The sequence below is a fragment of the Rattus norvegicus genome, chromosome 13 (assembly GCF_021556685.1).
Source record: "Rattus norvegicus strain SHRSP/BbbUtx chromosome 13, alternate assembly SHRSP_T2T, whole genome shotgun sequence".
Classification (NCBI taxonomy): domain Eukaryota; kingdom Metazoa; phylum Chordata; class Mammalia; order Rodentia; family Muridae; genus Rattus; species Rattus norvegicus.
Window position 1 is genome coordinate 9,612,721 of NC_141546.1, and position 26,349 is coordinate 9,639,069.

Here is a 26,349-nt window from a genome sequence, read left to right on the forward strand (position 1 = left end):
ATTGGATACAAAGAATCAAGGGAACTGAGCATCCAATTTCCTCTGCTTAATGATTGCATGTATGGTGTGACCAATTGTCTTAACCTCCTGCCTCCATGACTTCCTGGCCAAGATGGCATGCATTGGATTAAGGTTCATTGTGTGCCAAGCCACACAAACATGATTGCTAGTAGTTTAAATGAACAACAACTAGACCTGAAATTTTCCAAGGTCTTTGGTATTCTGGTTTGTGAATGAGAGCACAGCATAGGGTGATATCTCTGAAATCAAGGGTAAATAGCTGCCCTGAAGAAGACTTATAGAAACAGACCTCAATTTCTACTGGAGCAACGATGAGGAAGGGCTTATTGCAAAGTTCTTTATAGATAGTCTTTTTGAATAAAAAACTTTGGGAGACTAGTGTCTCTGAGAAAACAAAGAAAAGCATAGATTAAATATCAGCATTGAGGGAGTAGGGTCATGGATACCTTGTCTGAGGTCTCTGTGTTTGTCCAGGCATTCTCACATGGGAATAGAGATTAGTTGTGTGAACGTTTTTCCTCTTTAGATAAGAGAAGTACAAGGCCAGGGTCAAAAGTACTTCCCAGAATGCTTGCTTGGATTGTACTTGCTCACTTTTATTCTGAAAGCTAGATTGCAGTGTAGATAGTGAAATCAAAGTCAGGCCAAACACCTCATGGAATGAAAGAGTCCAATTTTAGTGGCAGGTTGTGACTCCTATAAAATACCTGCACTTGAATATTTCTAAAGTAAAGAAGTTTATTTAGCTCACTGGTTTTGTTGCTGAATGTTTATTTATTTTTTTGTTTCTTCAAAAGTGCCTGTGGATGATAGGACATAGCTTGCTAGAGAAAGCAAGAAGGCATGCCTGTCAGTAAACCTAATTTTATTTTACTGTCCTGTAGACAGTTCAGTCTTTTAAAACTGGTATCTCTTTTATTGCTGATTATTTTTAGCCTACCTCAAACCTAATTACTTCTCTTAAGGTCACAGTCTCCTAAAACATCAGACCACTCATTTTATATCACAGTAAAAAAGAAAGTCTTCAGCATGAGTCTTTTTTGGGGACATATCCAAAGTCAAGTATGGCCTCTTGACACTTAACCTCCAGCCTACCATGTATTTTAAGTATGAAAAATTTTGCAGGATATACATAGATAAACACATAGACAGACAGACAGTCAGTTGGACCAAAAAAAAAAAGGTGTGTAGATGATAGATAGATGGATGGATAGATGGACTGATAAATGGATGGACAGACAGACAAGACAGATAGACAGCCTGGTTAGAGATGTTTACAACTTCTGCTATAATTGGAAGGTTACATGTCCTGTACACATTTATATATTGTAATACTTGATATTGTTTGGGGTGGCTCTGAAACCTCAGGAAGTAAAAGCATTCCTATGGAAATGAGTTACTGCAGAGAAGGTCTTAAAGGTTGTACTCCAGCCCCCTTATAGGCACTTCTTTCTGCTTTTTGACTACAGTTGTTATATACTAGCATGTTCCTACTGTCATATGTTCCTCATGGACCAAAAACATGAGCCAAATAAGCTTCTTCTCCCTTATGATGCTTCATTCAGGTACTTTATCACAGGGACAAGAAAACTAATTGATATGCAGCCAATGGAGGCATTTACAAGCTGTTGAAAGGTCCTTCCCAAGCGGGACAGTCTTACTCAAGTATCAGGATGATGTGAACCCAAGAATTCACGAGTAGCCGGTCTTGATGCAATCAAGGAACAGGTTTATTCGGGAAGCCAGAGCTCTGGGGATGACACATATCTCACACAGGAGACAGAGGAGTTGACCCCGAACTCAATTTCAGGGCTCATTTTATAGAGAAAAATCACTCAGGTGGGTAGCAATAAGTGTGTAACAATTTCATTGGCACATTCAAACTGGCATACTCTATAACACAAATTTAGTCAATTTATCTAACCAAACCATATCCCTGTTCTTGTCTTTCTTAGAATTACTGAACCAGCCCTAATCCAGGCCAGATGGTCTTGTGGTTAGTCTATTTCTTGGAAGAAGAAGGCCATGTCCTCAGGCTGGGTATGAGTAGGTCTCTGAGTGCTGTACTGGGGTCAGCTAAAAATTTTCCATTCTTACACTGTGAATACTGTACCACTCTTCTTGTCTCTTTTATTTTATACCATTTTGCTGTCAAGGATTTCCATCAACAATCCCTTTATCCCAAACATCCCCTTTTAGATCTGACCAAGCGACTTTGACCTGGACTATACTTGTGGCCTGTGGATCACATCATATAACTAAGAATCTTCTACTGCATCCACATGAATTTTTAAGACTGTGGATTGGATTGAATCTCAACTGTAATTTCCTAGCTTTGCCATGTTGTTTGACTTATGTGATTTAATTTTATTCTTCCTCAGTTTCTTCCTCTGTAATTAATAACAAAATCTGTTTGCAAGGTTATTATAAAGATTACATGGTGCAATCACTGTAAACTACAAGAGAAATGTCTGGCATTGTACATCCAATATGCATTTCCTGTTCTTTTCATATTATCGTTCAAAATTTAAACAATATTTATACGTTCCATTTGATTTTCAAGACCCATTGTTTGTTTCCAATACAGAAACTTCTCACCTCTTAAATTTCCCCTTTTCTTATTCTATGTCTTCCTGTCTCTGTCTCTCTTTCTTTCTATCTACCTCACCCATGTTTGTGTGTGTGTCTGTCTCTCTTTCTGTCTGTCTGTCTCTCTTACTTTGTTTCTTTCTGTATGTATGGTGTATATGCATGTTATATATGTCTATGATATGTGAGTGGTAAATATGTGTGTGTGTGTGTGTGTGTGTGTGTGTATGTGTGCTGAATGAGAACTTGTTCATGTGGCTATGCATGAATCTGTGGGTGACCATATATGTGCATATAATCCCACATAAACCAAAAGTCAACATGAAGAGAATTCCTGTATCACTTAACTTTAGTTTTGGAGACATGTTCCTAACTGAATCCAAAGGTGTTCATTTTCCGTTGGTTGCTTGTCCAGTGATCTCTAGGTGAGTCTGTCTCTGACTCCCTGGTACTGATTGTGAAAATCCAATCTCAGGTTTCTCCATTTTCTCTTATGAAATCTCCAATTTCTCTTATGAAACTAGCCCTTTACTAAGTGAAGCAACTCTAAAAACCATATTTATTTGTTTTCCTGTTGTCTAATTTTTTTCAATTGTTATAATGCATATTTTGGAGGATACCAAGAGAGGAAAGACTAATTTGGCTCTCATGTCCAGACCTGTTTGGCACTTATGGTTGAGAGAGCCATGTGTAGCAGTGCAGCCTCGCAGTAACATACAAAAAAAGTACAGCTATTTAATTTTCTTCTTCTTCACTTTTATCCCAACTATGCCCCCAGTTTAGGGGACTGTGTTCCTCCATTCCAGTCCAGTATTCCCTTCTTAATGACCTAGGTTCTTCATAACCAGTTAAGATTAAAATAAAAATTAGTCTTCACAATTTGCTTCTGTGATATACACTTTTGTAGAGAATGTCCAGTGCTTATACATATGTCCTGTGCAATTGTTTTGATTCCTGATTCTTAGAACACTGGCAAGTATACCTCTTGGGCCCTGTTTAACCTTGATACCTTCTGTCAGCAGATGGATGGTGTCAGGCTGTTTCAGTCTGTGGATAATTTTCTCCACCATTTGGCTGAAGTTGTGTGCCAGGTTACTGCACTGTGAGTATCATCAGTCATATACCTCAGGTGGTTCTTGTGGTGAATATGCAGTTCCCTAGCATTTTCTTCCATTGTATGAACATCTCAGATTATATTACCCTGATATTTATAAAACTTTCCTCCCACTTCTCTCTATCTCTCTATTTTTTATGTCTCAGTCTCTCTCGGTGTCTCTTTTTTTGTTTCTCTGTCTCTCTTACTCTCTCTGTCTCTTTCCCACTCCCCCTCTCAGTCTATGAAAAACAAACAAACCAAACTATTATAAGCTCTTTTCCCTGATAGCCCACCTCACTCTCCCCAATGATAGTGTTATATATAGCTAGCTAGCTATATACAGCTAACCATCTCCCTTTCCTCAGTTCCAGTGTTATTGCGCATATCCCTTGGAGCATATCGCTGCCTTCTACAGCAATGCATTCCTCAAGTGTTGTTGTGTCAAAAAAATGCATGGGAAAAGCAACTTAGGCAAGGATTGATTTGGGATCACAGTTTAAGGGTCCATCATGGCAGGAGTATGAGATGGTTACATGCATTCCCTCAGCAGTTAAGAATCAGAGACAGGTGATTCTCATTCTGTAGTTGATCCTTCACCATTTTATGAAATCTGAGATATCCACTTATACCACAGTAATGGCCACATAAAGTTCTTTCTATCTCAGTTAACACAGTCTAGACACCATATAACTGACATGTTCAGAGACTTGTCTACTAGATCCTGACAGTATTAGCCACTAGAAACAATAAAGGATTTAAAGAGTAACATTGAACTTGTCTTTCTTTTTCTAAAAAAGATCCACCTATTTTCTTCATAATGCATATTTCCACAAAGACTGGAAAATCAAGTATTAAGCTTGTGCGTATCATGTTGAGGATTTTTTTCAATGAGCACAGTGAAGTGCTCATTTCTCATGTGTATGTATGGCTGAATTATATGTTCAGTGAAGCTTACTCTGATGCAAACCCAAACCATTAAAATTCCTCTAATTGTTGTTACTTTCCTCTATTTCTCCCACTTGTGAGAATTGCCCCATGATATCAAGACAACCCCTCATTTACTCTATTCTAAAACAGAGCAAACAGACTTAGAATCACATGTGTAACATCAGAGCCAATGACAAGGTCATTTTTAAGACTTCTTTGAACATCATTTTCTTATTAGACTATATTCTTCCAAGAATTTACTCTCTGATCCTGTCTTCAGAAATGACTTGACTTTTTTTGGGGGGGGGCAGTTTTGTGGTTACTTTTAACATCTTAATGTTGATTTGGGAATTTTTACTTGGCCACTAGTCAATACTCAGACTTATACTTGTTTCACCCTTTAGATTTTATTTTTGCAAGTAGTTAAAATAGTTTAATATTAAAAATGATGGAATAGTAAGAGCTACAATTGAGGGCATTTTTAGTCAATCATCTTTGGAAATACCATCACTGACACATCTATGTATATATTTTATTGATCACTTAGGCATGTATTAATCTGAGAAAGGTTAAAAAGAATAATCAAAATCGTGCACACAATGTTTGATCAGAGAAATCTCCCTCTTTTGTTGCCATCAATCCATTCCTATTTATCATATATATATATATATATATATATATATATATATATATATATATATATATATATAACTTTGTCCTTATTTCATGTGTTCATTTTATTTCTTATTGTAGCACAATAAGTAGTATCCTCTTTTTCTGTGTCGGTTACTCCCATTGCTCTATTAATAGTATATAGTAGAATTCTGTTTTGATCAATTTAAATGCCACATATATTATTTCCTGTTGCATCCTTATATTTCACCATGTCAGCTATGTACACTTGGTTAACTCAGGCATCTGGTGATGGATATATACCTTTTGCAATGTAGCTTTTTCTTTCTTTTATTGGATGTTTTTAATTTACATTTCAAATGTTATTCTATTTCCCAGTTTCCCAGATATAAGACCCTTATCGCATTCCCCACCCCTTCTTCTATAAGGGTGTTCCCCTCCCATTCCATGTCTTCCTTCCACCGCCTCCCCCACATTCCCTTACACTGGGGGATCCAACCTTGGAAGGACTGAGGGTTTCTCCTTCCATTGGTACCATACAAGGACATCCTCTGCTATATGTGCAGCTGGAGGCATGGGTCAGTCCATGCATATAGTTTTGGGTACTGGTTTAGTCCTTGGGAGCTTTGGATGGTTGGCATTATTGTTCTTATGGGGTTACAAGCACCTTCAGCTCTTTTAATTCCTCCAATGGGGGTCCCACTCTCAGTTCAATGGTTTACTGTGAGCATTCGCCTCTGTATTTGACATGCTCTGGCTGTGTCTCTCAGTAGACATTTATATCTGGTTCTTGCCAGCATGCACTTCTTACCTTCATCCATTTTATATAGTTTTAGTGGCTGTATATATATGGGCCATATATGGGGCAGGCATTGAATGGCTGTTCCTTTAGTCTCTACTCCAAACTTTGTGTCCATATCCCCTCCTATGAATATTTTTGTTCCCCCTTTTACGTAGGAGTGAAGCATCCACACTTTGGTCATCTTTCTTGAGTTTTATGTGGTCTGTAGATTGTATCTTGATTTATTTGAGCTTTAGGACTGATATCTGCTTATCAGTGAGAGTATACCATGTGTATTTTTCTGTGATTGAGTTACCTCATTCAGGATAATATTTTCTAGTTCATTCCATTTTCCTATAAATTTCATGAAGTCATTGTTTTTGATAGCTGAGTAGAATTATGTTGTGTAAATGTACCACATTTTCTGTATCCATTCCTATATTAAAGTGCATCTGGGTTCTTTCCAGCTTCTGGCTATTAGAAATAAGGCTGCTATGAACATAGTGGAGCATGTGTCTTTGTTGTATGTTGGAGCATGCTAAGGAGAGGTATAGCTGAATCCTCAGGCACTGCAATGTCCAATTTTCTGAGGAATCTCCAGACTGATTTCCAGAGTATTTTTACCAATTTGCAATCCCACCAACAATGGAACAATGTTCTTCTTTCTCCACATCCTTGTCAGCATCTTTTGTCACCTGAGTTTTTGATCTTAGACATTCTGACTAGTGTGAGGTGTATTCTCAGGGTTGTTTTGATTGGCATTTCCCTGATGACTAAGCATGTTGAGCATTTCTTTAGATACTTCTGAGCCATTCAATGTTCCTCGGCTGAGAATTCTTTGATTAGCTTTCTACCCAATTGTTTAAGAGTGTTATTTTACTCTGTGGAGTCTAACTTCTTATATAATTTGGATATGAGCCCTCTATCAGATATAGGATTGGTAAACATCATTTCCCAATCAGTTGGTGGCCATTTTGTCCTAATGACAGTGTCTTTTGCCTTACAAAAGCTTTGCAGTTTTATGAAGTCCCATTTGTCTGTTCTTGATCTTAGAACATAAACCATTGGTGATTTGTTCAGAAAATTTACCCCTAGTGCCCATGTAATCATGACTCTTCCACACTTCGTCTTCTATTAGTTTGAGTGTATCTGGTTTGATGTGGAGGTCCTTGATCCACATGGACTTAAGCTTTGTACAGCATAAGAATGGATCTATTTGCATTCATCTACATGTTGACCCCCAGTTGAATCATCACCATTTGTTGAAAATGCTATTTTCCACCATTGGATATTTTTAGCTCCTTTGTCAGAAATCAAGTGGCTATACTTGTGTGGATTCATTTCTGGGTCTTGAATTCTATTTCTTTGAACTACCTGCCTGTCTCTGTAACAATACCATACAATTTTTGTCCCTATTGTTCTGTAATACTGCTTGAGGTCAGGTATGGTGATTCCCCCAGAAGTCCTTTTATTGTTAAGGATAGTTTTCACTGTCCTGGGTTTTGGTTATTGCAAATAAATTGCAAGTTGCTGTTTCTAATTCTATGAAGAATTGAGTTGGAATTTTGATGGGGAATTCATTCAATATGTAGATTGCTTTTGGGAAAATGGCCATTTTTACTATATTAATCTTGACAATCTATGAGCCTAGGAAGTCTTTCCATTCTAAGATATTCTTGAATTATTTTTTCAGAGACTTGAAGTTCTTGTCATACAGATCTTTTGCTTGCTTGGTTAGAGTCACATCAAGGTATTTTATATTATCTGGGACTATTGTAAAGGGTATAATTTTCCTAATTTCTTTCTCAGCCTGTTTAGCCTTTAAATAGAGGAAGACTACAGATTTGTTTGAGTTAATTTTATACACAGCCACTTTGCTGAAGTTGTTTACCAGGCTTAGTAGTTCTGTGGTGGAACTTTTGGGGTCACTTATGTATATTATCATATCATCTGAAGATAGTGATATTTTGACTTCTTCCTTTCCAATTTGTATCACTTTGACCTTCTTTCATTGTCTGATTGCTCTGGCTAAGACTTTGAGTACTATATTGAATAAGTAAGGAGAGAGTAGGCAGACTTTTCTAGTCCTTGATTTTGGTGGGATTGCTTCAAGTTTCTCTCCATTTAGTTTAATGTTAGCTACTGGTTTGCAGGATATTGCTGTTACCATGTATAGTTATGGACCTTGAATTCCTGACCTTTCCAGACCTTTTATCATGAAGTGATGTTGAATTTTCTCAAATGCTTTCTCAGCATCTAATGAAATGTTCATGTTGTTTTTTTTTTCTTTGAGTTTCTTTATATAGTGGATTACATTGATGGATTTCCATATATTGAAAATCTGTGCATCCTTGAAATGAAGCCTACTTGATCATGATGGATGATAGTTTTGATGTGTTCTTGGACTTGATTTGCAAGAATTTTATTGAGTATTTTTGCATCAATGTTCTTAAGGGGAATTGGTCTGAAATTATCTTCATTGGGTCTTTGTTTGGTTTAGGTAGAGGTGTAATTGTTCCTTCATAGAAGAAATTGGGTAGTGCTCCGTTTGTTTCTATTTTGTGGACTAGTTTGTACAGTATTAGTATGAGGCTTCTTATAAAGTTCTGATAAAATTCTGCACTAAACCCATCTGGTCCTTGGCTCTTTTTGGTTGGGAGACTTTGAATGACTGCCTCTATTTCTTTAGGAGTTATGGGGTTGAGTAGATGGTTTATCTGATCCTTATTTAACTTTGGTATCTGGTATTTGTCTAGAAAATTGTCCATTTCATCCAGATTGTTCAGTTTTATTGATATAGTCTTTTGTAGTAGGATTTGATGATTTTTTTAAAATTTCATCAGATTCTGTTATCCTGTCTCCCTTTTCATATCTGATTTTGTTTATTTGGATACACATCTGTGCCTTCTGTTTAGTCTTGCTAAGGGTTTATCTATCTTGTTAATTTTCTCAAAGATCTAGCTCCTGGTTTTGTTGATACTATGTATATTCCTTTTTTGTTTCTGCTTGATCAATTTCAGCCCTGAGTGTGATTATTCCCTGCCTTCTACTCCTCTTGGGGGTATTTCCTTCTTTGTTCTAAAACTTTTCGGTGTTTTTTGTTTGTTTGTTTTTGTTTTTGTTTTGTTTTGTTTTGTTTTTTGGTTTTTTTGTGTGTTTGTCTCTTTTTTTAATTTTTGTTTTTTTTCTTTTGTTTGCTTGTTTTTTGGTGGAACTCAGTGCTGTTTTTCTCTTAGCACTGCTTTCATTTTGTCCCACATGCTTGGGTATGTTATGCCTTCATTTTAATTAAATTCTCAATAGTCTTTAATTTCTTTCTCTATTTCTACTCTTAAAAAGTTATCATTGAGACAAGTTATCATTATTCAACTTCCATGTATATATGGACTTTCTGTCATTTTTGTAGTTATTTAAGAGCAACCTTAGTCTGTGGTGATCTGATGGTCTGCATGTGAATAATTTTATCTTCTTGTATCTGGGGCTGGGGATTTAGCTCAGTGGTAGAGCGCTTACCTAGGAATCGCAAGGCCCTGGGTTTGGTCCCCAGCTCCGAAAAAAAAAAAAAAAAAAAAAAAAGAACAACAAAAAACAGAAATATTATCTTCTTGTATTTTTAATGTCTTTTTTGTGACTGATTATATGGTCAATTTTGGAGATGGTACCATGAGGTACTGAAAAGAAGTTATATTCTTTTGTTTTAGGATCTTTAAATGTTCTTTAAATATCAGTTAAGATCATTTGGTTCATAACTTCTGTTAATTTCTCTATGTCTCAGTTTAATTTCTGTTTCCATGATCTATCCAACTTTTTGATAACTTTTGGTTGAAAGTCAATTTGAACAGATACTAGAATGGCTACCCAAGCTTATTTCTTTGGACCATATGCTTGGAAAGTTGTTTTCCAGCCGTGCACTCTGAGGTACTATCTGTCTTTATCTCTAAGGTTTCTTTCCTGTATGAGGCAAAATGCTGTTTCCTCTTTAGATATCCAGTCTGTTAGTCTGTGTCTTTTTTATTGGGGAATTGAGCCCAATGATGTCAAGAGATATTAAGGAATAGTGATGTTTGCTTCTTGTTATTTTTGTTGTTAAACATGCAATTATATTTGTGTGTGTTTCTTTTTTTGGTTTTGTTGCAAGGAAATTACTTTCTTGTTTTTTCTAAGGTGTAGTTTCTCTTCTTGTGTTGGAGTTTTCCATCTATTATCCTTTGTCAGCCTAGATTTGGAGAAAGATATTGTGTAAATTTGATTTTGTCGTGGAATATTTTGGCTTCTCCATCTGTGTTAATTGAGAGTTTTGCCTGATATAAGTAGTCTGGGCTGGCTTTTGTGTTCATTAGCTTATGTATGACATCTGCCCAGGATCTTCTGGCTTTCATAGTCTCTGGTGAGAAGTCTGGAGTAGTTCTGATAGGTCTGCCTTATATGTTATTTGACCTTTTCCCTTACTTCTTTTAATATCCTTTTTTAATTTGTTTGTTTGTTTTGTGCATTTGGTGTTTTGACTGTGATGTGACAAATGGGATTTCTTTTCTCATCCAATCTATTTGGAGTTCTGTAGGCTTCTCATATGTTTATGGACATCTCTTTCTTTAGGTTATGGGAGTTTTCTTCTATAATTTTGTTGAAGATATTAACTGGTTCTTTAATTTGGGAGTGTTCACTCTCTCCTATACCTATTATTCTTAGGTTTGATCGTCTTATTGTGTCCTGGATTTCCTGTATGTTTTCAGCTAAGAGCTTTTTTGCATTTTATATTATCTTCAATGGTGGTGTTGATGTTGTCTATGGTATCTTCTGCCCCTGAGATTCTCTCTTCTATCTCTTGTATTCTGTTGGTGATGTTTGTATCTATGACTCCTGATCTCTTTCTTAGGTTTTCTATCTGCAGTGTTTTCTCCCCTTTTGCTTTCTTTATTGTTTCTATTTCCATTTTTAAATCCTGGATGATTTTCTTCAATATTTTCCCATTTGCTTGTTTTTTTTTCCTGTAATTCATTAAGGGGTTTTTGTGTTTCTTCTTTAATGGCTTCTGTTTGCTTACTTGTATTGTCCTGTATTTCTTTAAAGGACTTATTTATGTCCTTCTTAAAATCAACCGTAAAATGTGATTTTAAATCTAAATCTTTTTTTTCCCGTGTGTTTGGATATCCAGTATTTGCTTTAGTGGGAGAACTGACTCTGATTATGCCAAGTACTCTTTGTTTCTGTTGCTTAGTTTCCTGTGCTTGCCTCTTGTTATCAGGTTTTCTCTGGAGTTAGCTTGTCTTGCTGTCTCTGATAATGGCTTGACCCTCCTGTATGTGTCAATACTCCTGTAGACCTTACTGCTTTTTGTCAGATCTGAGAACAGAGACCTGATCTTGGGTTTGTTTGATCTGAAGCCTCCAGTCGGGTTGCTTTGTGCAGAAGAGTTCATCTTACTTCTGCTCTCAGATGTGGAGATGCTCCTGGTGACTGACTCTCAACTCTTGGAGCAGACATAAACGAAATGGTCCTGGCCGTGACTGCTCCTAGGTTTCTGCGTCTAGAGAGCACAGATATCACTATGTGATTTCCTGTTGGGTCATGAATGTGGGCCGAAAATGGTTTTTCCTCTGAGTTCTCAAGAATGTCTGCATTTCTGATGGTCCAGCTACTTCTCTCATGGGATTTGGGAGCAGGGAGATGTGGGACTGGTACAGTTCAACTCTGGGCACAGCAGAAACCAGGAGATCCGTTCTGCTGTCTTCTCCTATATTCCTGAGTCTAGGAACACTAAACAGTTTCCTCTTGAGCCAGGAATGTGAGCAGAAGTGGGCATAAGTAGTGGTTTCTCCTAGGTCTCAGGATTTTCCACACTTCTGGTAGTTCAGCTCTCTCCCCCATGGAATCGCTAATGTAACTTTATATGTAATAGGTAACTGGCAAGAATATAAACAAACATTCTTCAAAGACCAAATGTCACATTCTAACTTATTTAGAGATCTATTACTGAAATCAGCAAATTTCAGAAATGAATGTTGATCTGTTAGCTCGGGAGTCAGTGTATTTCTACTTTGGTGCTATAAGGGGGATGGATACTGTTAGTTGTCACCTTGACAAGATCTAGAATCATCTACTAGTCAAGATTCCAGGTACGCCAGTGACTAATTGGTTAGTTTAGGTTATTCTCTTGGTATGGCTATGGGAGATTTTCTTGATTAGGTTATTGAGGTAAGAAAGATCATCTACATCTACTATGGGCTACTTCAAATTTAGATACTGGGCTATGTAAAAAGGACAAAATGAGCTAAGCAAAAGTACTGATCATGCTCTGTTTCCTAATTGTCTACACAATGTGATCAGATATGTTACACTCTTACTACCGTGGCTTTCTACAGTTCTGTATTAGTGCCTTGAAATGTGATCCAACATAAACTCTTCTTCCCTTAATTTACTTTTGTCAGGATATTTTATCATAACACATACTGTGTCATGTAACAGAGACAACGTCATTTATGTTGTGACAGGTTTGGGGATACGAGTGTCAGTTGAAATGTGAATTAATTCTACTAATTCTGAACTTTCCTCTTTCTAAGTTTCTCCAGAACCAGAGCATAGACAGACAGACTTACAGTTAGAAACAGCTGTGTTCAGGATGTGAGATAGTTTAGTCAAGAGCAGCTTGGCATGCAGGTGTGAGGAGGAATGTTTAGATTTGCAGAATTTATATGAAATAGCCTAGCAGATTTGATGGTCCATTTGTAATTCCAGTATATAGGAGACAGATATACAGGATCAGTAGAAAAACGTGTTAGGTAGAATAACTTAATTGGTAAATTCCAGGTCCAGTGAAATACCTCCCATAAGTAGAGAGGAGAAGAATGATGATACAAGCTATTAAAAAAATGTTCACTTACACATATATGTACACTTATATTTACATACATGCAATACAGAGAGAAATGCAAATAATAAGAGACAGAGACAGGTAGGCTTACAGACAGATACAGAGAGAGAAGGAGAAATGGGGACAAGAATTCTCTTTTTGGGTCTTAGAAAAGCAAGTGTAAATAGTGTCCTTTGCCTTTGGTTCTGTCTCAGAAGTCAACCTGGTGTGATATTGACATCTTTCCATATCTAAACATAGGTTTCTGAAACACTATTCTGAGGCTTTGGGTTATAAATTCAAAGATGTTATAATCTTTAATCTACATGGTGAAGTGTGAAGGAGGGATAATTTTATATTTTTATTTGTAGAAAGAAAAGGTTGGGAAATATGAAGGCTGGATATGATCAGCACTCAACAGTGAAAGTGACACATGTTGGAATTGAAGGTAACTTTGAGCAAGTTACCAGGTTCTTCTCCAGTCTGGACCTAAGTAATATCTGTAACTAAAAGCTTCTATGACCTCATAGAAACTTCTACGACAAAGACTACAAATATGGTTCAGTTGATGGAGTACTTACCTAATTTTCAGGAAACCCTGTGTACCATGCCTTGGATTACACAAATCAAACAGTGAAAAGATAAATCTGGGACTAGCACTAAAGAGATAGACTCAGGAAGCTCAGCAATTCATGGTGACTCTTGGCTATACAAGGAGTTTAATGAACAACCAGTTAGCTTAGTGAGTAAAAGCACTTGCTAAATTTAATGGCCTATGTTCAATCACTTTGATGTTATAAATGCATTGTGGGTACCTGTACATGTCTCCAAACACAAATGTGTATGCACTATCTATCTATCTATCTATCTATCTATCTATCTATCTATCTATCTATCTAGGCTTTTGAGACAGGTTTTCTTTGTGGCTCTGGTTGTCTGAGAATTCATTATGTAGACCTGTCTGGGCTTGAACTCACAGATATTTGCCCGACTCTGACTCCTAAGTGCTGGGATTAAAGGAATACATTACTATGGTTTATCTGATTTATTTTTTATTTTGTCAGTAGGAAAGTTTGTTTGTTTCTATGTACATGTAACCCAGGCATACCTGTTAACATTGAAGACCAGAAGAAGATAATAGATCCCCTGAAATTGAACTTCAGGTGGTTTCAAACCTCCTTGTTTATGTTCTCAATAATATCTGAAGCTGATAGCAAGAGCTTATCTCTACTGAGCCATCACCTCATCCTGCTTAGACAAGACCCTGATAAGGGTCTCAAGAGAAAAAGAAAATAAACACTTGTAAGACCATACTATAAAGACCACTCACAAGAACAGCATCACTCTTCTCTTTTCAGAATATAATTTCTTATTTGTCTTTAAAGTTTTCCTCTCTCTTTGCATGCCACATAGATAAAACATTGAATATCAATGGAGAAATTAACTAGTACTAGACCTGAGTCCTCCATGTTTAGTGTATCAAATATATACATCAATGAGAAAGTAAATAAAAAATCGTTTGAATGAGTCACTTTTCTAGATAGGGTCTCATGTATCCACACTGGCTTTGGGCTCACTCTGTAGCAGTGTATGATTGTAAACTCCCAATCCTTCTGATTCCCCATTTAAAGTAAAAAGAACACTGGGATTTACCACCATATCCAGTTTATGTAGGATTGTGTATAAAACACAGTTCTTCTTTGATGTTAAGTAAGCATATCTTAACTAACCCTCAGCACCCATGCGCTTAGGGCCCACAGAATTCAGAAGGTTACTTGGTGACCCTCTAAAATGATACCTGTCAATCCTAGACACATTGTATTTCTTTTAAAACAGAGATACAAAAATCGATTCAGTATATGTGGAATATGATCATCTAATTTGTTGGACCATAAAAATAGATTACCCAGATCTCCTTAATCATGCCTTCTACATTAAAGCAAGAGAAAAAGAAAAATTGTTCCACAAAAAGCCACATAAACTATAAAGGCAACAGTGAACTGAGAGGATAAATCACAGTTAAGTAGGGTGCCTGGAAGTTGTAAATGTGGCCATCACAGGCAGAAGATAAAGTGATGATGGATGTGATATGATGTACATCACAGCTAATGCAAGGAGGGCAGTGGCCTGGAACTGTTCACGCATGCTACCACAAACCTGGAAGCTCTGATCTAAAAACAGTTGCCTGCGGTAGGTTCAATAGACAGGGATGCATTTTTCTCTGAGCAGGTACACTTGCATTCTTGGGAGAGAAAACAGCTTTTGGCAGAAGCTTTTAAAGGAGGTAGAAATTGCTTCACATCCGGTTGTCATCCATTCCATTTAAAATGTTGAAGGGAAGGTAGGTTCTATAGCATAGGTTCCTGGACTTGTTTGTAACCATAAAATGATCTGGATTTAACTGGAATCTGTTCTAATGTTTCTCTATTCATATTTGCTTTTGGTATTTTGGGTCTTCTCTCTGTGTTTTGGTGAGTTTTTCAAGCATTAATTTTTCAGACTCAACTCTAATTGATTAATATTATGCATTTTTCTTGTAGTCTTATTTCATTACTTTCTATCCTAACCCTTATTATTTCTTCCTGGGATTGAGATTGACTTCTTGTTTTTCTAAAGATTTAAGAAGAATTATTAGGTTGTTTACTTCAGATCTCACTTTATAATATGAGTACTTATCACTATACAATTTGCTCTAAGAACTGAAAGACTTAATTGTGTCCCAGAACAACTGGTAGGTTATACCTTTGATTTCGGTTGTTTCTATGGATTTCAAACATTTGTCCTCTGATTTATTCAAAATTTTCACTGATTTGATTAATGAAAATATATTTGTGCGTGAAATAAACTTATTAGGTTTTATTTTTATAATTTTACATTTATGTGACAATATTAATCGAAATGAATAACCTATTCTGACTTGCTGAGGAAACAGCTCCATGATTGAAATTTATACCATGAAAACATTAGGGACTGAGTATGTATCTCTAGAACTCATATAAATGCCAGTGGTCATGGTGGCCCACCTGTACCACTAGATTGGGAAAGCAGCAAGAAGGGAACTGATGACCAAAAATAGTTATATGGAGAAAACTGGCTTTTATTGAGAAAGAGTGATCAAAGATGATACCCAACATCAACCTCACACCTCCTCATGTATGAGCATATATGGGCACCTTAACCCCTGACCATATATGCAAATACATAATACACATGCATACATACATGAAGGTGGAAAATAAAGGCATATTACATTGTCTCTCAGAATATTAGATTCTATAGTCTCTTGGGCTGTTGGGTTCTACTTTTTTTCCTGTAACCTCTTCAGATGCCCCTGGAATAGTATTAACAGAGTGGCTTCCTAGCTTAATTGTTGAAAAGGAGTCAAACAACGTGGCAACTGTTAGGGTAAATTCCTAGTCTGAGCTGACTCTATACGTTAGGCCAATATGTGTGTACTTGAAGCATTGGTCACTAGACTGCCCATTTAAAAGACTAGTAGACTGGAACTTGGGGAGCTGGTCTACTTCATCCAGAATCTGGTGGGTAGTAGAGCAAGGGCTGGAATCTAGATCAGCGATTTTGGGTTAAATTGAGAAACAAGGCATAAACATAACAAATTAAATGAACATCAACTCAGAAGGGTGGCAGACACCAGAGTACTGACATAAGTAGATGGTGAATATGTGGTAGAAATAGTACTTTTGAGGCTATGTAAAGTTTCTTTGTCCTTAGCATTGAAAATTCAATTTGTCAACATATATAACTGCAGCAAAAGTGACCACTGAGAACTTAATATAGATACATTTCATTGTAATTAAAGTATAAGTAAATTGTCAAACTGATTGAAAGAATATACGTAGCCCACTACAGTGATTTCAGTTCAGTTAAGCAGGATATTGAAAACCTGTAGATTTCTGTTCCTTTCAAGCATTGTTACAGAAATATACAGTGGTTTTTTTTTTCTTCTCAGCAAAGAGACAAATATGTATGCAGAATATAACTTTTATACTCAGAGTTAATTCTTGTCTTTCTTTCCTTAATAATAATACCAATCAGATTTAATTGGAGAAAAATCTGAAGGAATATTAAATTACAGTTCTATATATAAACAATTTACAGCTTCTGAAATGATAGCCAAAGAAACCAAATAGAATATCTAGAAACAGGTTGTGTGGAACCAACTGGAACAGTTAAAAGAAACAGTTTTATAACAGAGAAGAACAGAGTGAGAATACTATAGACCATCCTGTGATGATTAATTAACATGCTCTTTCTGCAATATCTTATTTCCTTTTGATGTTTTGTGTGTGTGTGTGTGTGTGTGTGTGTTTGTACACGTGTTCATGTGTGCAAGAATGTGTGTAAGTCAGAGGATCATTTCAAATGTTATTTCTCAAGTTTTATATCACAAAGTCACTCAAAAGCCTGGAGCTCATGGATTTGGCTAGCTAGCTAGCCGGAGACCCCTGGGAATCAGCCGTTTTCTCTTCCACTGTGCTGGAAATAGAAGCACATACTACAGCATCTAGTTCTTTCACACAGTTGTGGTTCCCCAAACTCAAATCCTCATGCTTGAGTAGCTAGGAACTGACCCACTGAGACATCCCTTCATCTCATTAAGGCAGGTTTTGGTGTTATAACAAACAAGTAGAAATATTAGTCATTCTTACTTGGTTGATTTCAGTCCTCAGTTTGATTATCTCTAGCTGCCTACTCCTCTTGGGTATATTTGCTTCTTTTTGTTCTAGCTTTTGGGTGTGCTGTGATGCTGTTAGTTTATGCTCTCTCCAGTTTCCTGGATATTTTGGATTAAAAGTGTTTTGCATTTTACATTTTCTTTGACAGTTGTATTAATGTTTTCTGTGGTATCTTTGACCCCTAATATTCTTTCTTCTATCTGTTGTATTCTGTTGTTGATGCTTGTATCTAGACTGCTGATTGCTTTCCTAGGTTTTTTTTTCCCTTACAGGGTTGTCTCACTTTGTGATTTCCTTATAGTTTCAATTTGCATTTTTAGTTCCTGGATTGTTTTGTTCAATTCCTTCACCTATTAGATTTTGTCTTTCTGTACTACTTTAAGGGAATTCTGTGATTCCTATTTAAGAGCTTCTACTTATGTACTTGCGTTGTCCTGTAATTTTAAGGGAGTTATTGATGTCCTTCTTAAAGTCCTCTGTAATCATAAATGAGATTTGTTTTTAAGTCCAAATCTTGCTTTTCAGGTGTGATTTGATATCCAGTATTTCTTTGCCGGCAGATCTGGGCTCTGATGATACCAAAGAGTCTTGGTTTCTGTTGCTTAGGCTCCTGTGCTTTCCTCTGCCCATCTGGTTACCTCTGGAGTTACCTGGTCTTGCTGTCTCTGAGTGTCTTGATTCTCCTGTAAACTTGTGTGTCAGCACTCCTGGAGACTGACTTTCTCCCAGTGAGATCTGGGTACAGAGAACTGTGTCACAGGGTCATCTCCAGGTACAGGTGTAAACTGGAATTATTTTCTCCCAGACTTTCCTGCATTCCTGTTTCCTAAGGTCTCCAGGTGGGTTTATCTTGGGCCAGGAATGGGAGTAGAAGTAGTGGTTTCCCCTGTGCTATCAGTGTTTTCCACACTTCTGAGAGTCTGTTCTTTCCCCATGAGATCTGTTTACATAGAGCTGTGGAGCCAGATCAGCTATGGGGCAGGTGGAAACCAGAAGGATCCTGTCCCTGACTTCTCCTAGTTTCCTGTGTCCCAGAAGCTCTAGGCAGGCTCCTCTTGGGCCAGGAATTTGAGCATAAGTGGTGGTGTCCCCTAAGCTCTCAGAACTGTTCACACTTCTGAGAAGCCATCTCTTTCTCCCATGGGATCTGGGCACACAGAATTGTGAGCCTGATGACCTTTTAATACTTGAAGCACACATTTTCTATTTTTTTACTTAATAAGCTTGCTATGCTCGAAGAAAACCTCCTTCACAAGAGTAAGCCAGAGGACAAAATCTATATTGAGCATTTCTGAGGCTTTATTTGACAATCCAACACAACTGATCCTCTTCAACTTAGCCTTATCCTCAATCAAAACCAGCTACGTGCTTACCCAACACATCATAACTACCATCTCCAGGCAACATACTAATGCTAAAGTTCCTCTCCTCTGGAACAATTATAGCCAGTTCTGCATGATTCAAATCATCCTCAGGACGAATGTTTTCCACATTCCTACAGGATGGTCCATTAAGCCCCATTTAAAGCATTCCACTGCTTCCCTAATCCAAAGTCAACAAATTCACATTCCTCTAAACAAACACATGCTCAGACTTATTATAGCAATACCAACTGGTAACAACTTCTGCCGTTGGGTTTCCATTGCTTTGACAAGATACCATGACCAAGAATACTTCTTTAAGGGACAGTGTTTTACTGGAATTAGCTTATAGTTTCAGTATCTTAATCCATTATCATCATAACAGGAAGTATGACAGCATCTACATAGACATGGTGCTGGAGAAGCAGCTGAGATTCCTATATCTTGATCTGACTGCAACCAAGAAAGTCTGACTGTTCTGCACTGGGCTGAGCTTCAGAGCCTATCTCCACAGTTATACAATTCCTCCAATAAGGCCACACTTATGCCAATAAGATCACTACTCCAACTAATACCACTTCCTATGGACCAAGCATATTCAAACTTCTACAATCTCTTCTGAGTCTGAAGGCAATTTCTTAATTAATACCCACTCCCTGTAAAGTAAAAGCTAAAAATAAAAATATAATACGTGCTCGCTTCGGCAGCACATATACTAAAATTGGAACGATACAGAGAAGATTAGCATGGCCCCTGCGCAAGGATGACACGCAAATTTGTGAAGCGTTCCATATTTTTTATGAATATAAAGGGAAACAATAATCACTATTCCTTAATATCTCTAAATATCAATGGCCTCAACTCCCCAATAAAAAGACATAGATTAACAAACTGGAAACGCAACGAGGACCCTGCATTGTGCTGCCTACAGGAAAACACCTCAGAGACAAAGACAGACACTACCTCAGAGTAAAAGGCTGGAAAACAACTTTCCAAGCAAATGGTCAGAAGAAGCAAGCTGGAGTAGCCATTCTAATATCAAATAAAATCAATTTCCAACTAAAAGTCATCAAAAAAGATAAGGAAGGACACTTCATATTCATCAAAGGAAAAATCAACCAAGATGAACTCTCAATCCTAAATATCTATGCCCCAAATACAAGGGCACCTACATACGTAAAAGAAACCTTACTAAAGCTCAAAACACACATTGCACCTCACACAATAATAGTGGGAGATTTCAACACACCACTCTCATCAATGGACAGATCATGGAAACAGAAATTAAACAGTGATGTCGACAGACTAAGAGAAGTCATGAGCCAAATGGACTTAACGGATATTTATAGAACATTCTATCCTAAAGCAAAAGGATATACCTTCTTCTCAGCTCCTCATGGTACTTTCTCCAAAATTGACCATATAATTGGTCAAAAAACGGGCCTCAACAGGTACAGAAAGATAGAAATAATCCCATGCGTGCTATCGGACCACCACGGCCTAAAACTGGTCTTCAATAACAATAAGGGAAGAATGCCCACATATACGTGGAAATTGAACAATGCTCTACTCAATGATAACCTGGTCAAGGAAGAAATAAAGAAAGAAATTAAAAACTTTTTAGAATTTAATGAAAATGAAGATACAACATACTCAAACTTATGGGACACAATGAAAGCTGTGCTAAGAGGAAAACTCATAGCGCTGAGTGCCTGCAGAAAGAAACAGGAAAGACCATATGTCAGCAGCTTGACAGCACACCTAAAAGCTCTAGAACAAAAAGAAGCAAATACACCCAGAAGGAGTAGAAGGCAGGAAATAATCAAACTCAGAGCTGAAATCAACCAAGTAGAAACAAAAAGGACAATAGAAAGAATCAACAGAACCAAAAGTTGGTTCTTTGAGAAAATCAACAAGATAGATAAACCCTTAGCCAGACTAACGAGAGGACACAGAGAGTGTGTCCAAATTAACAAAATTAGAAATGAAAAGGGAGACATAACTACAGATTCAGAGGAAATTCAAAAAATCATCAGATCTTACTATAAAAACCTATATTCAACAAAATTTGAAAATCTTCAGGAAATGGACAATTTCCTAGACAGATACCAGCTATCGAAGTTAAATCAGGAACAGATAAACCAGTTAAATAACCCCATAACTCCTAAGGAAATAGAAGCAGTCATTAAAGGTCTCCCAACCAAAAAGAGCCCAGGTCCAGACGGGTTTAGTGCAGAATTCTATCAAACCTTCATAGAAGATCTCATACCAATATTATCCAAACTATTCCACAAAATTGAAACAGATGGAGCCCTACAGAATTCCTTCTACGAAGCCACAATTACTCTTATACCTAAACCACACAAAGACACAACAAAGAAAGAGAACTTCAGACCAATTTCCCTTATGAATATCGACGCAAAAATACTCAATAAAATTCTGGCAAACCGAATTCAAGAGCACATCAAAACAATCATCCACCATGATCAAGTAGGCTTCATCCCAGGCATGCAGGGATGGATTAATATACGGAAAACCATCAACGTGATCCATTATATAAACAAACTGAAAGAACAGAACCACATGATCATTTCATTAGACGCTGAGAAAGCATTTGACAAAATTCAACACCCCTTCATGATAAAAGTCCTGGAAAGAATAGGAATTCAAGGCCCATACCTAAACATAGTAAAAGCCATATACAGCAAACCAGTTGCTAACATTAAACTAAATGGAGAGAAACTTGAAGCAATCCCACTAAAATCAGGGACTAGACAAGGCTGCCCACTCTCTCCCTACTTATTCAATATAGTTCTTGAAGTTCTAGCCAGAGCAATCAGACAACACAAGGAGATCAAAGGGATACAGATCGGAAAAGAAGAGGTCAAAATATCACTATTTGCAGATGACATGATAGTATATTTAAGTGATCCCAAAAGTTCCACCAGAGAACTACTAAAGCTGATAAACAACTTCAGCAAAGTGGCTGGGTATAAAATTAACTCAGATAAATCAGTTGCCTTCCTCTATACAAAAGAGAAACAAGCCGAGAAAGAAATTAGGGAAACGACACCCTTAATAATAGACCCAAATAATATAAAGTACCTCGGTGTGACTTTAACCAAGCAAGTAAAAGATCTGTACAATAAGAACTTCAAGACACTGAGGAAAGAAATTGAAGAAGACCTCAGAAGATGGAAAGATCTCCCATGCTCATGGATTGGCAGGATTAATATAGTAAAAATGGCCATTTTACCAAAAGCAATCTACAGATTCAATGCAATCCCCATCAAAATACCAATCCAATTCTTCAAAGAGTTAGACAGAACAATTTGCAAATTCATCTGGAATACCAAAAAACCCAGGATAGCTAAAGCTATCCTCAACAATAAAAGGACTTCAAGGGGAATCACTATCCCTGAACTCAAGCAGTATTACAGAGCAATAGTGATAAAAACTGCATGGTACTGGTACAGAGACAGACAGATAGACCAATGGAATAGAATTGAAGACCCAGAAATGAACCCACACACCTATGGTCACTTGATTTTTGACAAAGGAGCCAAAACCATCCAATGGAAAAAAGATAGCATTTTCAGCAAATGGTGCTGGTTCAACTGGAGAGCAACATGTAGAAGAATGCAGATCAATCCATGCTTATCACCCTGTACAAAGCTTAAGTCCAAGTGGATCGAGGACCTCCACATCAAACCAGACACACTCAAACTAATAGAAGAAAAACTAGGGAAACATCTGGAACACATGGGCACTGGAAAAAATTTCCTGCACAAAATACCAATGGCTTATGCTCTAAGATCAAGAATCGACAAATGGGATCTCATAAAACTGCAAAGCTTCTGTAAGGCAAAGGACACTGTGGTTAGGACAAAACGGCAACCAACAGATTGGGAAAAGATCTTTACCAATCCTGCAACAGATAGAGGATTTATATCCAAAATATACAAAGAACTCAAGACGTTAGACCGCAGGGAGACAAATAACCCTATTAAAAAATGGGGTTCAGAGCTAAACAAAGAATTCACAGCTGAGGAATGCCGAATGGCTGAGAAACACCTAAAGAAATGTTCAACATCTTTAGTCATAAGGGAAATGCAAATCAAAACAACCCTGAGATTTCACCTCACACCAGTGCGATTGGCTAAGATCAAAAACTCAGGTGACAGCAGATGCTGGCGAGGATGTGGAGAAAGAGGAGCACTCCTCCATTGTTGGTGGGATTGCAGACTGGTAAAACCATTCTGGAAATCTGTCTGGAGGTTCCTCAGAAAATTGGACATTGAACTGCCTGAGGATCCAGCTATACCTCTCTTGGTCATATACCCAAAAGATGCCTCAACATATAAAAGAGACACGTGCTCCACTATGTTCATCGCAGCCTTATTTATAATAGCCAGAAAATGGAAAGAACCCAGATGCCCTTCAACAGAGGCATGGATACAGAATATGTGGTACATCTACACTATGGAATATTACTCAGCTATCAAAAACAACGAGTTTATGAAATTCGTAGGCAAATGGTTGGAACTGGAAAATATCATCCTGAGTGAGCTAACCCAATCACAGAAAGACATACATGGTATGCACTCATTGATAAGTGGCTATTAGCCCAAATGCTTGAATTACCCTAGATCCCTAGAACAAACGAAACTCAAGATGGATGATCAAAATGTGAATGCTTCACTCCTTCTTTAAATGAGGAAAAAGAATACCCTTGGCAGGGAATAGAGAGGCAAAGATTGAAACAGAGACTTAAGGAACACCCATTCAGAGCCTGCCCCACATGTGGCCCATACATATACAGCCACCCAATTAGACAAGATGGATGAAGCAAAGAAGTGTAGACCGACAGGAGCCGGATGTAGATCGCTCCTGAGAGACACAGCCAGAATACAGCAAATACAGAGGCGAATGCCAGCAGCAAACCACTGAACTGAGAATAGGTCCTCTATTGAAGGAATCAGAGAATGAACTGGAAGAGCTTGAAGAGGCTCGAGACCCCAAAAGTACAACAATGCCAAGCAACCAGAGCTACCAGCGACTAAGCCACTACCTAAAGACTATACATGGACTGACCCTGGACTCTGACCCCATAGGTAGCAATGAATATCCTAGTAAGAGCACCAGTGGAAGGGGAAGCCCTGGGTCCTGCTAAGACTGAACCCCCAGTGAACTAGTCTATGGGGGGAGGGCGGCAATGGGGGGAGGGTTGGGAGGGGAACACCCATAAGTAAGTGGAGGGGGGAGGGGGATGTTTGCCCGGAAACCGGGAAAGGGAATAACACTCGAAATGTATATAAGAAATACTCAAGTTAACAAAAAACAAAATATAATACATACAATGGCACAGAGTATATATTATGATTTTAAGAGGAAGGGGTGGGAAAATGATGAATATTGAACTAGATCATGGCAGAAACCTAACCGGACAAACTCCAAATCCCACAGTCACAAGTTTGATTACAATTTTAGCTTTGCTATGGCAACATGAAGCTCTGTTTTCAACAGATTCTACTGCCTATGTTCAGCTCTCTTGGGAAAATATTCCATTGTTCTAGCACCTCTAATATTTTGAAATACTCATCTTAATCTAGTCCTTATTTTGTGGCTTTAAGAATGGCCTGTTGGCATCCTTCCCTCTCAGCTACTTTATGCATGAACTTCTATATAACACTTTCATCTCAATAGTTCTCTTTAATAAAGAAAGAAGTATTCACAATACCTTTGCTCCTGTATCCTTCATAACACTAAAATAAGAAATACACAGATGATAGTACTAAGTTACCCTTGCTACTTGTGATAGAGCCTGATCTCATTGAATAACATTTGACATGCCTTTCTTTTTTTTTTTTTTATTAACTTGGGTATTTCTAATATACATTTCGAGTGTTATTCCCTTTCCCAGTTTCCGGGCAAACATCCCCCTCCCCCCTCCACTTCCTTATGGGTGTTCCCCTCCCCACCCTCCCCCCATTGCTGCCCTCCCCCCAGCAGGCTAGTTCACTGGTGGTTCAGTCTTAGCAGGACCCATGGCTTCCCCTTCCACTGGTGCTCTTACTAGGATATTCATTGCTACCTATGAGGTCAGAGTCCAGGGTCAGTCCATGTATAGTCTTTAGGTAGTGGCTTAGTCCCTGGAAGCTCTGGTTGCTTGGTATTGTTGTACATATGGGGTCTCGAGCCCCTTCCAGCTCTTCCAGTTCATTCTCTGATTCCTTCAACGGGGGTCCTATTCTCAGTTCAGTGGTTTGCTGCTGGCATTCACCTCTGCATTTGCTGTATTCTGGCTGTGTCTCTCAGGAGCGGTCTAGATCTGCCTCCTGTCGGTCTACACTTCTTTGCTTCATCCATCTTGTCTAATTGGGTGGCTGTATATGTATGGGCCACATGTGGGGCAGGCTCTGAAGGTGTTCCTTAAGTCTCTGTTTTAATCTTTGCCTCTCTATTCCCTGCCAAGGGTATTCTTGTTCCCCTTTTAAAGAAGGAGTGAAGCATTCACATTTTGATCATCTGTCTTGAGTTTCATTTGTTCTAGGCATCTAGGGTAATTCAAGCATTTGGGCTAATAGCCACTTATCAATGAGTTTGACATGCCTTTCTTCATTGTTGCCTTTTAAGAACAGAAAACTCCTTAGACCAGTGCTTCTTAGCATTCCTATGCTGCAACCCTGAGTGTTGTGGTAATCTTAATCACAAAATTATTTGCATTGTTACTTCATAGCTATAACTTTGTTACTCCCATGAATGTTCCCTTTGCCAAAATATCACAAGAATAATGTGTATCCCTCTGAAACTTATTGAGATGAGCCTCCATACTGTACATGGCACATACCACTTACAATCTTCCAAACTCCCACTAGGATGTTCCATTCAGCATTCAATTATTTTCTAGTTCAAAATTTCATGTCTTCATATTCCTCCATAAAAGCACAGCAAGACATTTCAAAACAGTATCCCATTTCCTGTTCCCAATTTATTTTAGCATCAATTACTTTTCTGTTGCTGTGCTAACCAACATGACCAAGGCAACTTACGAAATAAAGCAATTAATTGAGTTTATAGGTTTTGAGGATTAAAGTCATAGCGGTCATAGCAATAGGGACATCTAAGATTTCATATCTCAAAACTGCCATCATAAGTCAGGAAGCTCACTCAGGATGGTGGGAGACACTATAAGCTTCATAGCCTACCCATGTGACACACCTCCACCAATGCCATATCTTTTAATCCACCCAAGGTGTTCTACCAAGTAATATGAAGACTATGAGGCCCAAACTACCATTAACAATCTTCTCAAATGCTATCAAACTTTTAGAAAAGCTGAAGAATATATTCTGTCATGTGTTTGTAACTGGACATGTAATAACTCAACATAT

General features: G+C 37.7%; 1 protein-coding gene and 1 non-coding gene across 3 annotated transcripts in view; both read left to right on the forward strand.

Annotated features, from left to right (window-relative positions):
• Positions 1-26,349, forward strand: part of Cntnap5a (contactin associated protein-like 5A) — a 982,002-nt gene that overhangs the window by 655,857 nt on the left and 299,796 nt on the right.
• LOC120096443 (U6 spliceosomal RNA) lies at positions 19,647-19,753 on the forward strand. Its single transcript, XR_015636413.1, has one exon. It is a non-coding gene; the product is annotated as a U6 spliceosomal RNA (small nuclear RNA).